Below are 18,433 nucleotides of genomic sequence, written 5' to 3'. Positions count from 1 at the left end.
AGTAAGGAAGAAAAAAGGGGACGGGACAGGAGAGGCAAGGGGTCAGGGGCTAGGATGAAGCACAAAGTGGTGCCACCGGAATCTGCCCCCACCCTCTCCCGTTCTGTCTCCCCACTTCCATCTCATAAATTCCCCCCTTCTACTCCCTTCCCACCCTGTTCCATCCACCACCAGCCAGCTTATCTTCACTGCTGGAGATAGCCAGCAGCAACAGGGGACCTCTGGCACTGCTGGTGGCAGACTCAGAATGGTTGCTGGTGGTAACTATCATAAAGTACAACCCAGTCCTAGTTAGAACTGTGCTCTAGCTCTCCTTCTGTAGAAATTACCTGTGTCCATCCTGCCATTGCAACTGTTACCCTGCACATGCCCGATCTCATCTGATATCGGAAGCTAAGCAGGGTCAGGCCTGGTTAGTACCTGGATGGGAGACCACCTGGGAATACTGGGTGCTGTAGGCTTATACCATAGTCTTTCAAGACTGAAGGTTGCCAACCATGATTTGTCAGGTATCAGCAGAGGCAATGGTGCAGAGCAGGACTGTAGGAAAAATGTTGTGATGTTGGCACATGGGTGAGATCTACTAAATCAGGGGTCTTCAAACCCCGGCCTGGGGGCTAGATGCGGCCCGCGGCCAGCCTCTATCCGGCCCGCTGCCAGCCTCTGATTCCTTGAGAGCCTCTGGCCCAGTTGACCAAACACAACCAGAGTTGTGTTTGTGGGGTGGGGGAATAGGGGTCTGTTTAAGTGTGTGCTTTGGGTTTTGCTGGTGTTTGGAGAAATCCTGGACATTTGAGCCCATTTATTCATTCATCTAAGTTCCATCTCTAATGTATTTATTTAAATTTTATATTTAATTTTTTTTCTGGCCCTCGGCACTATGCCAGATGTTTGATGTGGCCCTTTGGCCAAAAAGTTTAGAGACCCCTGTACTAAATGATACAAGGAAAGTGAGCAGGATTAGACATGTGAATTTCATTTGTAATGGCAGCTAATTGTTAAGGATAATTTCTGGTTTGGCCCTAAACAAACAATCCCAACTCAGACAACATACAAATGAAGCCTGTTCTGTTGAAAAGATTGAGAAGGTTTATTAGCATATCAAATGGCAGTGCCAAGTCAATAAAGGGAGTTAATTTGAGAAGTTTAGATGGTAATGCAATTAGAAGCAATGTTCCGAATAAGGGACTGTCATATTTTTAAATTCATGCTTGCACTTTCTAGTGAAGACAACTCTTTCTAATTGGCACATAAACTAGCCTCTTTTTCTTCACCTCATTTGTTTGTACTCTACTTCCACCTCCAGCTCTGACAGAGGATCTAAACAAGGAGCAAAGGTTATCCAACACCTTCCCATTCTACATGTCCAGCCAAAAACCAAGCTCTTCCATAACAATTTAAAAATTATGCAGCTTTGAGCACAATCCTATGCATGCTTTCTCAGAAGTGAGTCCCTTTGTGCAAAATGGCACTTACTCCCAGGAAAGTATGCCCACAAAAAAGCAGGTTCAGAACTGATGAAGCAGCATGTTTCATGTCGAAAGGGGTGCATCTGAGGCTTTTGAGCATCAGGTTTTGAAAGAGGACAAAGTAAGCAAAAGCTAAGACTATGTACAATGGAGACTGTGAAATAAGGCATGCAGTTTTTCAGTGGAGAATCAGTAGCCATTAGCAGAAGCATATGACTCAATAGCAATGATTCATTAGCCTTACCGTCACACAGCAGTCTGTTTTGAAATGCTGCTTGTAGGACTCAAGGCAGCTTCAAGAGATAGCAAACAGGTGAGGAAACACCACTGTAGTTTGCCCAAGTCCAACAGTTCTGTTATTCACAGCATCGCATTGCTCCCTGGGACTGCACCATGGAGAGACAACTCTTAATCTGCTGCAGGTGTGTCAACTTTTTTTTTTTTTTGAAATTTATTATCCTGGGATTTGGATCCTAACTTTTCACTTTCAGACCAAAGAGTTCTGAATTACAATTAATATGATAGATTTTTTTTAATCATAAAAAAATAATCATCTAAAACATGACAAAGAAGACAGCAATTAAAATTAATTGATTTTTAAAAAAAAAACCACAAAACATTGCTGGAGAGAGCAAAGAAAAATCATACAAACATCAGACACAGAAAAGGGAGGCAGAAGAAAACAATGGAAGGAACAGGGTGAGGTGGATCTTCTGGAAGAGGAAGTTCCACGATAGATTCCCCAATGTTCAAGAAGCCTTAAGTGCAAAACCAACAGCACAATCCTACCTATTGCTAGAGCCAGCGCTAGCTGTCACAATCATGCCGTAAAGCACTTTTGCAAGGATTTGCGTATAAGCAGCGATGGCAGGAAGGCCTGCACTGGAGTGCTCATGCTGCATCCAGATCTTCAGCCACAGCAGAGGTCAGTACTCTGCTAAGAGGCACAGCTGGGCAAGGGTGGAACAGGGGTGGGGAGGGAACATTTCTGGGCAGGAGAAGGGCATAACGTATGTTCCCTCACCCCAAGGAAACCTCCAGTCTGCTCCTAACCTGCACTGGGTACAACTTGCACTAGGCCACTGGGCCCAGCTGTGTCACTGCAAGCTGGAACTGGGCTATGAGAAAGATTAACTCCTCCAGCTTTGTCCATCCAGTTCTCCAGGATGAAAGCTGGATTGTGCTGCTCCTCTCGGTCTGAGTCCTAGATGACAACATTCTCACCATTAACCAAATTGTCATTAAGCAGCAAAACCTTTTGACCTAGAGAGCTGGCACCATAGGAAATGATTTGTCAGTTTGGCCCAGGTAAGGCGAATAACTGTCATTAATAAAAAGTGTGCTTTTCAAAAACCCAAAATGTGTATTTATATATGCAAGTTTGCGATGCTAACTGTAAACAGCAGGGCCTGTTGCCCTCAGGGTTGCTGTGAGTTTTGTTAGAAGCAAACATGGCATGAAAACATAAGATACGTCTTGTTCAAACCTTTTCCATGGCCATCACTTTAATTCAGGTTTAATGGATGTCCGTCCATGGAAACCTGTAATCCTGTTAAAGCATGCACAACAGCATAAAAATTCTACTTTATATCTTACTGCTTCACTGACAATGTAGTTTAGGCAATAAGGAATGAACAGCAGGTATCTTTGTTGAAAGCAGCTGAAAAGGAATTGTTGGTTTATGGGATGTGCACCTGCTGAGTGTTTCGACTGATAGAAAGGAAGACAGTTAATTACGAACAATAAATACGGACTCAAATACTGTATCACTTTCCAGGTCAAAACAGTCAAATCTGAGAATTGAGAACGATCTACATTACAAAACACTCTGTTGGTGACACACAACTGAACACAATTGCGTGGCAGTCCTGAATTCAGCTCAGGTGTTGCAGCAGGAAAGCATCTCCTCACCCTCGTCACCAGGTTTGATCTGACTACTTTTCAAATCTTTCTGTGTGCGCAAGTTTCACTTTTTCAAGTACCAGCATTTGTGGGTACCACTTCTGTTAAGTAACACAACTGTCTGTAGCAGTGCACAGGAGCTTCTAGGACAGTGTTTCTCAAACTGTGGGTCAGGACCCACTCGGTGGGTCATGAACCAATTTCAGGTGGGTCCCCATTCATTTCAATATTTTATTTTAAATATATTAGACTTGATGCTACCATGGTTTGTGACTGCACTTGTGGAAATGTTACACAGTTGTACTTTTATCAGACTACTATGTATATGCTTTTAACAATGATGATCAATGGGATTTACTCCTGGGTAAGTGTGGGTAGGATTTCAGCCTAGGATGGTTAAAAATTTTCCTGCTTGATGGTGTCACTTCCAGTCATGACATCACTTCCGGTGGGTCCTGACACATTCTCATTCTAAAAAGTGGGTCGGTGCTAAAAGTTTGAGAACCATTGTTCTAGGAGGATAAAAGTGCCCAAAAAATATTGACATATCGGCCAAAACATAAGGAAAAAAACAGGCATTCATCACACACAGCCTCAGACTCAATGTTGAACTGCTGTTCAAATGCCAATGCCTGATAATGTATGTTTTGTGGTTATGTATATGCTTCTATTATGTTGTTAATAGCTGTTAATGGTGTGCATTGATTAGAGACTTAATGCTACAACATTCATAACCCAAATGCTGCCATTATTAGGAACCCTGAACCCTCTGATTTTTCTGTTAAGTAGTTTTTGGCAAAGGAAGTTTTGAGGAAACACAGCTTTGAAAGACATCTGTGTCTGAGGGTGGTCTGTATGTGTGCATGCATATGTGTGTGTGAGGCTCTTCCAGACATATATTTCTAGACTACAAGAAAAGCCAAAGAGAAAGCAATAAGAGGAAACTGGCAAGTTTTGAGCAGTGACATAGCTAAGAGGAGATAAATTGCCCTGTGTACCAGACCTTGAGGGGGTGTCTTAGAGGCCTCCAAAAGGCACTCCCCTTTTGGCAAAAACCGGAAATATCTTTTGAAGTATTCCAGGAGGCCTTCTGAGACCCATGCACAGTTTCTTCCTAGCTCTCCTGGGCACAACCATTTTGAATCTTCTCTTTTTTCCAGCCTTCTTCCCAGCATTCCCAGGCAGCGCCATTTTTGGATCTCATGAGATGTCGCCCATTTTCTTGGCTCTTGCTTGATTCAAGATGGCAGCCCCGGGGACACATGAGAAGAAGAGGCTGCCATGAAAAAGAGGCACTGTGACCATAGTAAGTTTGGGAAGTTTGGGAACCTGTGAAGTTTGGGAACCTAGAATACTAGGCTAGGTTTTCATGGCCTTATTTTCACCTGTGAAATGGTGGCAAGCTCAACAATGCTTTCTGCTATTTTCTTTCTTGGTTTTAATTTTTTTTTTTTTAAACAAAGCCTAACATTTGCTTCCAACATTTTAAAATGTCTGCTAGCCCTGTTAAGCCCAAGTTCTTTTTGGACAGAAAAGTAAGACATCATTTTTGGAACAAGGAGCTAAAGATGCTCACGTATCAGTCCTCACCCCATCTGTCTCCAGTCAGCCTGTTGTACACTGTAAGCCCTCTGAGAAGTAGTAATGTTCATTTCTCTCTCTCTCTCAGTGTGTGTGTGTGTATTTTTTAACAGCACCCAGAACAGCAGTAGGACTGAACAAATGTGAGATTTATTTCAGTTTCTGTCCTGGCTAATGTTCTCAGCTTAGTTTGTACTATGACACATAAAATGACAACTCTGAAATATCCATTGCATTATAAAATGTGAATATTAAATATAGTGCGTTGTCAGAGGTCTGCTTCTGTGAGGGTTTTGAAAACCATCCCACACCAGAAGGTGCAAACAGGGCTTCTTGCAAATAGTCAGGCTCTGCCTTGATGCCTCTCCAGGGAAAGGGAGTTTCACAATTCTGGGGCAACCATGGTAGGAATAACAATTTGCACTGGTCTCTGCTGTTAATACTTTCACTTATAGAGCTCAGTCAAGATGGGAATGGCACACAACTTCTGGTTCTTATATGAAAGCCACCATCAGGGTGGCAGGAGCATGAAGCAAACAAGGGGAGCCACACCAGTCATTCCACTCTATAAGGACAGGCTTTGTTGCCAGGAGTGGTCACTGCCCTAATAGCTGCATGCAGTGAGTACCTAGACGTGGCCGTCAAACTTTACTGGGGCTCAGTACTCTTCTTCTCATCTCCTCAAATAAGAAATAGACCCGCAAGGGAGCAGAAAATGTAGCTGTGCTTTTGCATCAGTTCCAAGCTCCGGCTTAAAGTGTCAATAACCAAGTAGTATGTTGCCAGGAGGGAACGTCTTGTGGGCACTTTTCAGCTGATTGTTCTTATCCAAGCCAGCTTTAATCCTACAGTCTGGCATATCTGCTCTTTTCCATCCTCCGCTGCAGAAATCCCCCACAGTGGCATGGAAGCTAAATTGTACTGTCATCCTTTTCTTAAAGACATCTTTACTCAAATGTGTATTTAACCGTACATACACAAATGGCCCTTGATGTAGGAGAGATATCAGCCAAGTTCTTTAAATCTTAGACACTTGAAAGTAGATGTATTTCTAGGTATGCTTTTACATGTGTTCTGGCTAGGACACAGTGAACCAAATGTGCTGCCAGACCCATCAGGGAAGGCAAAGGTCTATCAGCACAAACTATTCCATGGCTGAAAAATAAGAAAGTTCTAAATGTACTTGTATGGCTGGACCATGTCTACAGTATTTTATTAAAGGTCAGTCTGACCTTAACATGGTCCACCTGAAGAGCATCAAATGCAATCTTTTTGCACAGTCTTGAAATCTGTTGAATGTAAGCAGTATTGAAGACCCCTCTAACAGGGGTACACAAATATGGTTGCTGAAAGCCAGTGCTAATCTGAAATGTCATTCTGATCAGCGATAGGAGAAAGCTTGCAGTGTAGTCTGCAACAGGAGTAACATATTACTTAAAAGTCAGGCGAAATGAAAAGACAAAGGTAGAAAGTGTCTTTTTCAAAATGATGCCAGTCTGCATCCTGTGCTGGGACACAGCATCAATGTCATTGGTTAGAAGGGAGAGGTTGCTACAAATTCAATGTGCTGCCCACCATAACCGGTATAACATTCCCCCCCCCCCACTAGTGAGTACAACCACACTTTGCCTTTGAAGAGCAGGCAGTGAGGAAAGTAAACCTCTAGGTGGGACTAGAAACAAAGTCAAAACTTGTGGATTCCTGACCATTAAATGAATGACCCTTGATAGCTGGATAACTGGCATCCTCATGATAATCCAGAGCAGTTTTCATGCATAATGCACCATGGTGTAAGGGCAATTTTGCCTGGTTTTGAGTGTCTCTGCTCAGTCATTTTGGATCTGAATGGAAGGTGCAGTCTCTTGGCCTCAGCTCATACATGTAAAATCCCAAATGGCAGCCAGTTATGTGAGAACTTCTAGCAGCTAATTAAAAAATATCAGACTTTTAAAGTGAAGTTGGGCACTAGCGATACATCTTTTTTTCTGTTATGAATTGAGCATATGATTAATCAACTACTACTTTTTTGTAATATTTAGATGCCCTTCCTAAGAAGAAAAAATATATATTGATCAGTTCTTTCCTGGTCAAAAAGCATATAAAAGGAGAGCTTTTATTTCCATCTTACTTGAGGATCTTGGTATATATCTAGTCTGTTAAGCTAATGTTCCTTTCAGAGAGCACTAAATCAGAAAAAAAAGATACATAGCAGAAGTTGCAAATTGGACACAACCACTGGAAGTTCAGCCTGGTTTGCTGAAAAGTTCATGAACTTTGGTGAACCCTGGCTCATTGTGAAAGGAAAGCTGAAAACCAAGTGAGTTCTTCCAGCTCCGAGTTTCATTAGAAGCATTTCACATGCCACCCAAAAGGGTTCGGCAATGGGGATTGATCCTCCATTTCATATGCCCCTGTGCTCCCACTGACAGGTCTAGAAAGTGTGACAGCTTTCAGCTGGGTATCCTCTAATTTGAGGATAGAAGTCACTTCTTTATAGAAAATATTCAGCGTATCGAGCAGTCGCTCAGGGAAGTGAATACTGAAGAATAGCAATAGTTTGGCTGAAGAGGAAAATGACAAAATTTGGTAGAAGGACAAAATTAAAAAAAAACACCTTTAACCTTTTCACTCGGAAAATAGGGCAAAGTGACACTGACAATTAGGATGCCAAAAATATCCTGAAAGCAGCCTGAAAGGCATTACACAAAAGCAATCATTTAAACTGGAGACCATTAGGAATGCGAAAGAGGAGTGGAAGTTTGCCTGGAAGCTTGGTGCTGAAAAAGAAGTCTGGTGTGGGGAAAGTGTACTGCCGGAATGCTAGTTGGACGGGGGGGGGGGGATTTTTCTATCAGACAACCTATTCCCCAAAATTACAGAAATGCTGAAGATACCCACTTTATGGGGGGGGGGGATAAATGTTATTTTAACATTTGAGTTGTATCCAAGCCCTGTCTACCATGGTCAGAAGAACATTCAGTTGCACAAGATGATCCTTCTATGGCTCCACTATTGTACAACATCATGTTCCACAAAGCACACCAAGCCCTTGATTCTGGGAGCCCCCCCCCCCCATAGAAGGTTTTGCTCCTGCTTTGGAAGCAGCTGCTGCTGCTGCCCAATCCCTTTTGAGACCTTTTTGCCACCGCATTGGCAGTGGCATACAAGCAGCTATTCGCCTGCATCTTCATCCTTCTGCCTTTTTATTTCTGCCTCTACTATCTCAGCAGCATCAGCGGGGGGGGGGGGGCTTCGTCTTTGCCTCTGCTGTGACAGCAGGTGGGCTACCTTCACCTCCAGCCCTCTCAGTCCATATTCTTGCATTTTCTGGAGAGCATGGTAGGGATGTAGTAGGGTGGAGGGAGCAGCCATGGATTCTGGGGCTCACTAGGGCTCATTGTCAGGCTGACCCTGAGCTCCGACAGGGAATTAAACTGAGCAAGTTTGGCCAGATTCTCCTGGACTTCAGTTCTGTATCTGTAAAATGGGAACATGGGAACACAAAGAACCTATTTCAGAGAAGGACCTTTAGAATAAAGCTACATTTTGCAGTTTAAATTCTACCTGCATTTGGCCCAGGAAAAGGCCCTTCTATAGCAAGCAGTCATTGATGAACACCAATAATAAACAGCAGTTCATTTTGACTGTTTTAAAGTATGGATTTTGATGACTAAGGGCCCAATCCTATCCAATTTTCCAGTGCCTGTGCAGCTGTGCCCATGGGGCGTGTGCTGCATCCTGTGATGTGGAGGCAGTCACAGAGGCCTCCTCTAGGTATGGAAACATTTGTTCCCTTAACTCTTGGCTGCATTGTGGCTGCACCAGTGCTGGAAAGTTGGATAGGATTGGGCCCTAAGATGAGTGCTAGAACACCATGAGCCTTCTCTCTCTCTCTCTCTCTCTCTCTCTCTCACACACACACACACACACACACACACACACACACACACACACACAAAAGAAGAACGGGGGGTAAGTAGGAGAAATTTCAAATTTCCTAAAGAAAGAGCAGATGGCATGAAAAAATGTTTAACGTACATCTCAGCTGCCAACATTTGTATTGTAAACAGGTTGAATGCTCAAGGGCAGCTATCATTCTCGAAATACATTATTTGGCAAAGAAAGATGCATTAAATGGATGCAGAGATTTATTACAATAAACATGTAAGCCACTTTTAGTGTACTCATGGATATACCTACATATAACTGCTATAAGATCAAGCTCTTTGATAAGAGTTATGCTCTTTCCACGTTAGTTTTAACAGCTGGCTGAGGATAAAGGAAATGCTTATTTAAAAGAAATTGCAGGGTGAGCTCCTATTTCCATACAGACGAATATACTCCCATCGGTGACCTCTTGTTTTCTAATTAGCCATTCCTCAAAGAGCCATCTGCAGCCTTCCTTCAAAAATGTCTGTGAATCCTATCCTCCTTTTTGAAAAAAAGAAGGAAAAATACAAAATAAGAGTTGAGAGAAGTGGAAGTGGCGGTGCCAAATTCGGCAGCTCAAATTGTATATGATCATGTGCTCAGCCCCAACATGCCCTCCTTTAGAGGTTTTGCTCCATTTGAAAGGGTGAAGCTATGTGGAGGGACATTTCAAGCAGGGGAATGACCAGTGAAGAATGGGTTAAGTATCCCGAGCACCCCATTAAAGAGGGGCTCGGAGTTTGTTTGGCCTGGCCGGGACACGAGAGTCCAGTCCCTCCCCCAAGGGGGAGGTGGAGTGGGCGGGGTCTGGCAGCCACGATGGACCTTTAAAAGGGGACGAGACCCAGCCCTCTTCCTCCTTGTGCACGTGGGCACCGTGGGAATACCCGCCCGCCCGCCCTCGAGGCAGTTTGAGTTTAACTGGTCGCCGTTTGGGGCCGGGTAGGAATTTTTTGCTGCCTGCCAAGATTGGCCAAAGGGCAGGCAGTTTTTTCGCCTACCCCAGACTGTTATGGGCCAGGGGGTTACACCCCCCCGTTTGCAAGCTGCCATTGGTCACTTTAGGAGGGCAGGTGGTGCGGGTTAGGAGGCGTGAATGGGACTTTGGCATGCACCTTCAGGCGGCATAGGCAGGGCAGAACCCTATTTCAGTCCTCAGGGGCTTGGCAGCACGAGGATGTAGACGGGGCCCTGGGCCGGGACCGCGGGGCACACCTCAGAGGCTCAGCGGCTCGAGGTGGCGCAGTCTGCGGTCCGGCTGCCTTCCCCTTAAGGGATAGACATGGATGAGACGCGCCGTCCCAGTAGCGGGGCGCAGCTTGGAGTCGGGTGCATGCCCGCCTGGGGGCAGAGGTTTCTGGTACTGCCCAGAGGTCCCTCCCGCACCACAGGGGCTTTCACTGCCTCAGATGCTGCAGGTCTCAGCCTCTGCTTCTCTTGGTAACATGAAATAAAGTTGCCCTTTCTCCCATATCTGTTGTCTCGAGTGTTCATTGGACAGTGCGGAAACAATGTCCTGTAGTCAACTCTCAGTTACTCCCTCCTGATTTTTTTTTTTAATTGCAATGGAACTTAACATGTGTTTGTGCACAAAATGAAGTAAGCTTATCAGCCAGTGAGAAATAAAAAACAGCATTGAGGTAGTATGGTATAGTGGTTAGAGTCAGTGTAGTATCATGGTTAGAGTGTCAGGCTGCGGAGACCTATGCTAAAATGCCCACTTGTGTCTAAAGTTCAGTAATTTTAGACCACTCATTAACTCTCAGTCTAATAAGATTGCCAGGAGAAGGGGAGAAAATCAAAAGTGCCACCCTGAGTTCCTAAGAAAAAGAAGGGAGCTGAGCTACCATCCAAATGGGGTGCAGCTTGTCCATGATGGTGCAAGATTGCTGGAGGAGCCCACACTTGACCCTCATGGTGACCCTGATAACCTCTTGGGTGCTCATGCTGCTATCGGTGCTTTGGGTTCAAGGACTGACCCATTTGACCTCTGAGACATGCGGGCCTTCAGAGATTGCCTGACCTGGGCAACCTCCAGTTCCTATGAGGGGAAACAAATGAGTAGGGAGGGCACCTGAGCAGTTTGTACCCTGTGTGTTTCAGATCTTTCTGCATTTAATCGTAATACAACCTTTCCTGTGATCTGATTATTGTTTAGATGCACTATGTGATAGATTCTGACTCCTTTGCTTATAGCAAACCTTTATATTCCATGAGTTGGCTCCCTAACCTTTGCATAGTACCAGCACTCTTTGTCAAGAAGCAAATGTATTGGAATGTGGTCTCTGATAGCAGGGTGATAATTTATTCCAAACATGACACTGGAAGACAGGATGATGAAAATCACAAGGTAAACACTAGAATATTAAAAACTTATTATCAAAATCACTGTTGAGTGTGATTTCTCATTTCCTATAATAGTTTATTTGGCTTGATTTTTTTTAAGAGCTTGCTTTTCTTTTACTAGCACTGCTTTCTGTGAGAACTTAGTATTACCAGCATGTGTAATGTGGGGTGGAGAAAAATTTAAATTATTCAAAATTCCAAATAAGCTGCCAGCTATAATTCAGCCTAACCTTCTTGATCAGCAACTGGAAAGGAGGCAGAGAGAGAAAAAAATAATCTCGCTGAATATTTAACATTGCATCTGCATAGATATTGGTAAAATAAAATGAAATAAAGGCACAAAAACCTTCATCTAGTAGCAATAAAATATACTGGCATCATTTTTTATTAACATGACAGATTCCCCCCAAATGCTAGCAAGAGTCTTATACAGCTCAAAATAACAACTCATTCATCTTGGTGATTCAGACTTAGGTTGAAGTACAGCCAGACAAAAATATTTATTGTTATTAAGTATTGAATATTTGGTGAGACTTCTAGACCAGAACAGCAAACAGCTGAAGCAGGGTTGCCTACTGACCTCCCTCCCCCACCCCTGCCAAAAAGGGGCCTGGCCTGCTCTTGAGCAGCTTAAAATATGGAAATCTGCAATTGAACCTGTTCATACCATGGAAGTAAACACAATCATTGTAAATGTTTCCATATAAACTTGCTGCAGTGCTGGTTTAGGGCCCCATCCTCAGGGGCCGCTGAGTGTTACAAATATGTCATAAGGCATGCGTGGACACTTAGTGCCAGCTCAGTGCCCATCTGTGCTGAGCCAGCCCTGGCCGGAGGCCCGTCACACGCCACCTGGAGCTCGTCCCTTGCTCCAGGTGGTGGAGAGGTGAGTGGGGTCAGAGGGGAGGCATTCCAGGACAGGGAGAGGGTGGGAAGGGGGCAGGACTGGAACTCTGCTCTGCTCTGCTCTGCCAGATCCAGAACCCCATGTCAGGCCTCCCAGCCCGATACAGGGCTGCTTTACTCTGCTCTGGCTAAATAGCGGGCGCAGACTTGAGTAGCCCCATTGTGGGGCCTTCTCCTTACCCGGGGAGGGGAGGAATGTCCCCTTCTCCCATGGAGCCAGTAGTGACTGCCTGTCAGCCACTGGATTCAACAGCAACCATTTTGGCGCTACTGCTCTTCTGAGTGCTGGGCAGCTCAGGATTGGGCTATTAACCTGCTTAACCTGTTGGCTTAAACTGCTTATATAGTTTAACCACATAAACTTGTTGCAGTGCTAAAGACAGTACTGCAGAGGACAGCTAAAAAGTTGGCAACCCTAAGATCTAGCATGGAAATCTTAAAGAGGCAGTATAGAACTGGTAAATGCCATAATATCAATGACCTGCATAAGATGCTTCTAGTATCTTGGTATCCATGTTTTTGCACGGTGCTCGGATAGCAGCCCTCATACCTCTGCCACTGCTTTGGCAACCCCCCACCTTCAAGGGCTTTGGGTCCCTCTTCACCTTAACCCACTCAGTGACAGCTACCCTTATACATTAAACCCTGGGGCGTATCTAAGGTGTGGCATGATGAGGCATTTGACCCGGGCACCACTTAGGGAAGGTGCCAGGCACAGACTGACCAGGCAGTGAGCAGTGACAGCAGTGCACTTCCCATCTGCGGTGCTCCAGGTGGTTCCCTGCCTCTTGGGGGGGGGGGGGTCAAGCTTATGGTCTGCAATTGGGCCCACTGAAGGTTCATTTGGGCCCACTGAAGATCTGTTTGGCTCTGAAATGGAGCCATTCCAGGAGGGTGGTGCAGTGTGCAGAAGCTGGGGTGACACAATGACACAGCGGGGTCATGTTGCCACATAATTGCATTACCCCACCATGGGCGCCATTAGGTCCTGGGATACAGCTGAGCAAACCACCTCACCAGCCACGGAGAATGCCATCAAAAGACAAAAGTGAGATAAAACCAATTTTAAACTTTAAACATGCTGTTCTTCTATAGTTTTTCATAAGTTCACAAATGCATTTTGAACATTATCACCTCCTTTGGAGGTTCTGGGAAACATGGATTAATGAGGATGCACATAGAGCATGAAGGTGAATTTTCCCCTCAATATTTTAGTAATATCCATATCAAGACAATCATTCAAAATCCCCCCAAGGTTTTTCTAGATCAGGGATGGTCATTTTGTAGCTTATAGCCTGGAGGCAGCCCCTGAAGCATTTTCTCTAGTCACTGGTAGCCAGATGATCAGAAAACTGAAACATGGTCAGGATGTAAGGAACACAATTCTCCACATTTTTGTATGTAATACTAGGTATACGCCTAAGCAAATGAAGCCCTTAATGCTACACAGTACCAGTTTCAGTATGGAGCGGATCATTCTCAATTCACAGAAGCTAGAAATGACTCTTTCAGACTGTTTAGTACCGCTTCCTCTCCCCTTACCCCACCAACATTATCTTTAATTGTGAAATTTCAATTATTCTTAACCTTATTAACATGTGCATGATATCAATTTGAAGGAGTTTCTCTTATGGTTTTAATAGACAGGAAAGTGCTAGGACCAGGGTGACAGTGTACAGTTGTGCAGATTGTCATCTAAGAGGCGCCACATCTAAGAGGTTCCATTCACATCAGAAGGAATGCTGGGGGAACATCACTTCTGGTGGGGAGAAAGAGGTATTTTTTTTCTAACACACACAAAGGTGCTATATGAGCTAGTGGTGTGCCCTGGCTAGGCCCATTTTCATAACTGCTTCAGGAACAGGATAAAATTCACTGGAAACCCCCATGTTTCTGAGTGAATCCATGGTTGGTTGAACAGTCAGATTAATTCTTAAAGAAGTCTGTCAGAGAAAGGAGGGATAATAATAATAGTAATAATACACATATTTATATACCGCCTTTCATGGTCGTCAGTTTTCTCCTCAGACTTTATTCAAGGCGGTTTACATAGGCAGGCTATGTAAATCCCCGTAGGGATTTTTACAATTGAAAGAAGGTTCTATCTTTCAAGAACCACAACATTCAGATGTTTCTTTCTGATCTGGTTTCACGTTCTGGCCTCCATCCTCCCACACTCAGAGCAGATGGAATAACTCGGTTCAGCTTGTCAGCTGCTTCAAGGTCGCAAGGTGCCGGTGGCCTCGAACTGGCGACCTGCAGATATTATCTTCAGGCAAACGGAGGCTCTACCCTCTAGGATCTCTTTATAGCCCTACATCAGCATTTGAGGTACAGCTCGTATTTTCATGGGGTGAATGAATTTCTTGTGCACCCCCTATGAAGTGACACCTGGCCGATTTTTAATAAAAATAAGTTAGTGGTCTGATCTTTTTCTCAAAGTAGCACTTGCTTAGTGATTGCGCTGTGCTCGTCCAGAGTCCAAATCCAAAGCGTAATGTCACTCTTAACAACTCTGACACATTGTAATCCTTTAAAATGTCAAATGCCTTTTTGAAGTACCTCAGGAATACTCCTAGTACAGAATGGCTTTTACTTAAATGCTATACCTTATTGCCCTTTGAAGGTACATGACTGATTCATTTCTCCTGTATGTCAAAATGCAAATTCTTCATCTTAATTACAATAAGGTTTTTGTTTCAAACAGCTTGGCTCACACTCCACATTCCTTATATCCTCAGCATCTTTTTCACAGTTGGGAGCCTGAAGATGGATTCTCAGGCAGCGTTTTTGTATGCGGTGAATTGTACTGATATGCATTTTTTAACAAATATGCATACCAAATGATGGAAACATGGCCATTTTCATGCACATTTTAGTCCTAAAGGAATTTAGCCAGAAGCTGGACACTGTCATCATCAGACAAGCAATCCTTCAAGTTTAGAACCGAGCCAGACTTTATTCTGAAACACAAAGAGATAAGACTCCGCTTATTACAGCAACTGTTACCCTGCACATGCCTGATCTTGTCTGATCTTGGAAGCTAAGTAGGGTCAGGTCTGGTTAGTACTTGGATGGGAGACCACCTGGGAATACTGGATGCTATAGGCTTATACCATAGTCTTTCGAGACTGAAGGTTGCCAACCTGCAGACTTTATTACACTTTTAACATTCTGCACACAAAATGCATGTGTGTCGTCGTCGTCATCCCCCGCAATAAAATCAAATAGAACTTATGTTCTGAAGTCATAATGTACTGGGGCAGGAGAACACAGAATGCTATGATGTCCAGATATGGGCAACTCATAATACTAAATGTTATACTGGTGTTCGAGATGAAGAAGGGAACTAGACACACAGATGCTGTGTCTGGTAGCAGCCATGTGTCTGGGGGTCATGAGTTGCTTGGCCCATAGAAATGAAGTGAACAGAGCTACTGATTCCCTTTGGGGTAGTTAATTCCTGTATAAAAGTTGAAAATGAAACACTTTTAACATTCATCACTCAACTAGGAATACTCTTGTGTTGCCTGAACCCAGATTCAGTATTTTCCTATCCATGTATTGCAAGGTCTTTGTCAAATTTTTAATCCCATAGTGTTGTTCAATATAGAATGGAACAGATTTAAGGAGGAAAAGTCCATCACAGGTTACAAGTCACACAGCGCAATCCTATGCATATCTACTCCAAAACAAGTCTCATATACTTCAGTGGATGTTTCTCCCAGGTAAAGATGTATAGAATTGCAGCCTCAATAACGGTATGCAAGCTCTGGGTTTTAGAAGTAGCCTACCTGAGAATACCAGATGCAGGGGAGTGGCAACAGGATATAGAGATCTTGTCTTATGTGCTCTCAGAGGTATCTGGTGGGCCACTGTGAGATACATGAAGGTGGACTAGATGGGCCCTTGGCCTGATCCAAGAAGTCTCCTCATATGTTCTTATGTACTGGGGAAAATGGGAGCTAGAATTAAAAGGTTTTTGGCCTCTTCCTACAGTATCCCCTTACATACCCCAAAGCTCATGAATGCTAGGGAGCTCTCCAGAGGTGCTTGCAATTCAGCATCAGGGGGTGTAGTCTGAAGGTAACATTGCCAAAATCCTTTCTTGAAAAATATAAAGATCTTTGAATCCCAGATGGAACAAGGAATTCCATTTTACAGCTTCTAAGCATTGTCGGAAGGTTGGTTGTTTATGTGGCAGTAATCGTAGTTCAGTTTTAGTCCAGCCATCCTTGAGTCTTGCTCAGCATTTTTTCATTAAGCAAGAAAGAGGTACATGAATCCTGGGTCTTCTAAACTGCAGTAGAAAACCAAGAGAGATTGGAAATGCTTCTCCCACCCAACCCTTTGAAAAACAAAACACTCCCAAAACCCAATAATAGAATTTTCAGTTATAAATGGATAACTTGAGCACCCAGATCACGAACCAATCCAACCCCCCCCCACCCTGCAAATTTTTTTTTTTTTTTTTTTACCAAAATTAACAAAAACATAGCCTATATAGACCTGGTAATGGAGCAACCAACCAAAATAAGTTTACATCTATGGCCATCTAATACAATATTTCAAACACTGGCATTGTATTGCTTCCATTTTTAAAGAAATGAATTGCTATGCCAATTCTATGTCTTATGCTGAATCTCACCAAAATTGAAAAAAAAACAAAAAACTGATTTGTCCCATCTAAGCAATGGTAAGTTGAAAAGGTGTGTGTTGTCTCAGGGTGTGTGGGGGGGGGGGGAAGACTTTGGAAGTGGAACAGGATTTAAATCTGCAGTGTCCTTGGACCTACTCCTGTTCTTTAGCTGGTGCAGGTCCAAGGAAAAAAAGAGGCAGGGAGGTTGTAAAAAATGAGAATAAGATCTGGTATGTGCCATCACTGCTAGATCATCCATCCTTTCCTGCAACATCTCCACCCCTTTTTCCTTCCCCTCCCCACCCCAATTCACCCCTTCCTTGCCCTCACTGCTGCCTTACCTGTTCTGACAGGTCCAGGCAGCTGCAGCGACGAATGGGTCATGCTGCCACCTCTTGCAGTTCTGCTGTTGTAACTGGCTGTGCGCAACAGCCAATCCTGGATACGATTGGGTTGTTATGTTGGGTCTGTGATCGTAAATAAAGAATGATGACGAATGATGAAGAGGATTGGGTTGTCCATTGCATTGATTTCCATAGAAGACAGTAATGCATATGTGCATTTTTCTCCCCTTGAGATCAGCTGTTCTGAACTTGCCCCATATTTGTGGACACCTTTTGTCTGTTAAAAAAATGCAATATGACAATATGTCTCCATTTCATGGTATTAGATACCAAGTTCAACGGAACCAAATTCCTCTCAATAAGAAACATAAGTAAGAGAAGCAGGGGTTGATGGACAGTGCTTCTCAGACAGAGAGTTAATGCTGCTACTTGAGACCTTTTTCAGCTTGAGATGCTGGGGATTTCACATCAGACTTTATGCGTGCAAATCATATGCTCTGCCCTTGAGCTATGGGGCCTCCCAGTGTCACCCCAAGAAGCAAACAAACCCAGTTAAATGATTATAGTCACATTGTAAGTGGAGCACAATGAATTGTGACGGAAGCCTTGGGGCTAGGGAAACAGCACAATTGCATTCGCTTAGCAAAGTAAATTGCAAAATAAAGGGTTTGTTACCCAGGCAATCTTTCACTCCCTTTTATTTCAAGGCATGTAGGATACATGCATTAATACATGTGCATTTGGTACTGAATGCCTGCCAGAGGCTGAAAGGTAAGGAACAGAGTTGTCAGGTTGGATGCTCCCCAAACCCATATACAGGTCCAGCCTATTTATACAGGGATTTGACTCAACACGAATGGCCCCTCCAAATGAGAAAGTATGTGCTGATCCCTGGAGAAGGGGAAAAATGCATCCCTTTAAAATCAGTTTTAGAAACTGAACAGTCCTTTAACAACAACCTCCTAAATGAGAGAGAGAGAGGGCAGCAGGCTAACAATCCATCAATCCTTCTCTCTCCTTCAGACCCCTCTCTTCCCCCAGCACGTGAAAGAAAGGTGATCATTTTGCATTGGTGAAGGGAGGGGCTGAGTGCAGTGCTGATGGATTGTCTTAATGACTCTTATCTTAGAGTCAAAAGGTCAGCAAGGCTGTTTTTCAGTCACTGGAGCAAAGAAACTTTGTTATTTAAATTGATTTGCTATAGTGTGTTTTTTTAAATCCATGTGAGTGCTTGGAACCCACGGGAATAATTAGTCTCAACCCTTATTTCTTCAGAAAAAAACTTCAGTCAGTATGATAATCTCACAGGGCAGGTT

The 18,433-nt window shown here is 43.8% G+C and overlaps 1 pseudogene; it reads left to right on the top strand.

The window, feature by feature from the left end:
* Positions 1-342: 342 nt before the first annotated feature.
* On the top strand, positions 343-461 carry LOC136649881 (5S ribosomal RNA; annotated as a pseudogene).
* Positions 462-18,433: the final 17,972 nt, after the last annotated feature.

This window comes from Tiliqua scincoides, chromosome 4, assembly GCF_035046505.1.
Source record: "Tiliqua scincoides isolate rTilSci1 chromosome 4, rTilSci1.hap2, whole genome shotgun sequence".
In the NCBI taxonomy this organism is placed as follows: domain Eukaryota; kingdom Metazoa; phylum Chordata; class Lepidosauria; order Squamata; family Scincidae; genus Tiliqua; species Tiliqua scincoides.
Note: the sequence above shows the minus strand (reverse complement) of the source record. Positions and strands in the feature narration are given on the sequence as shown.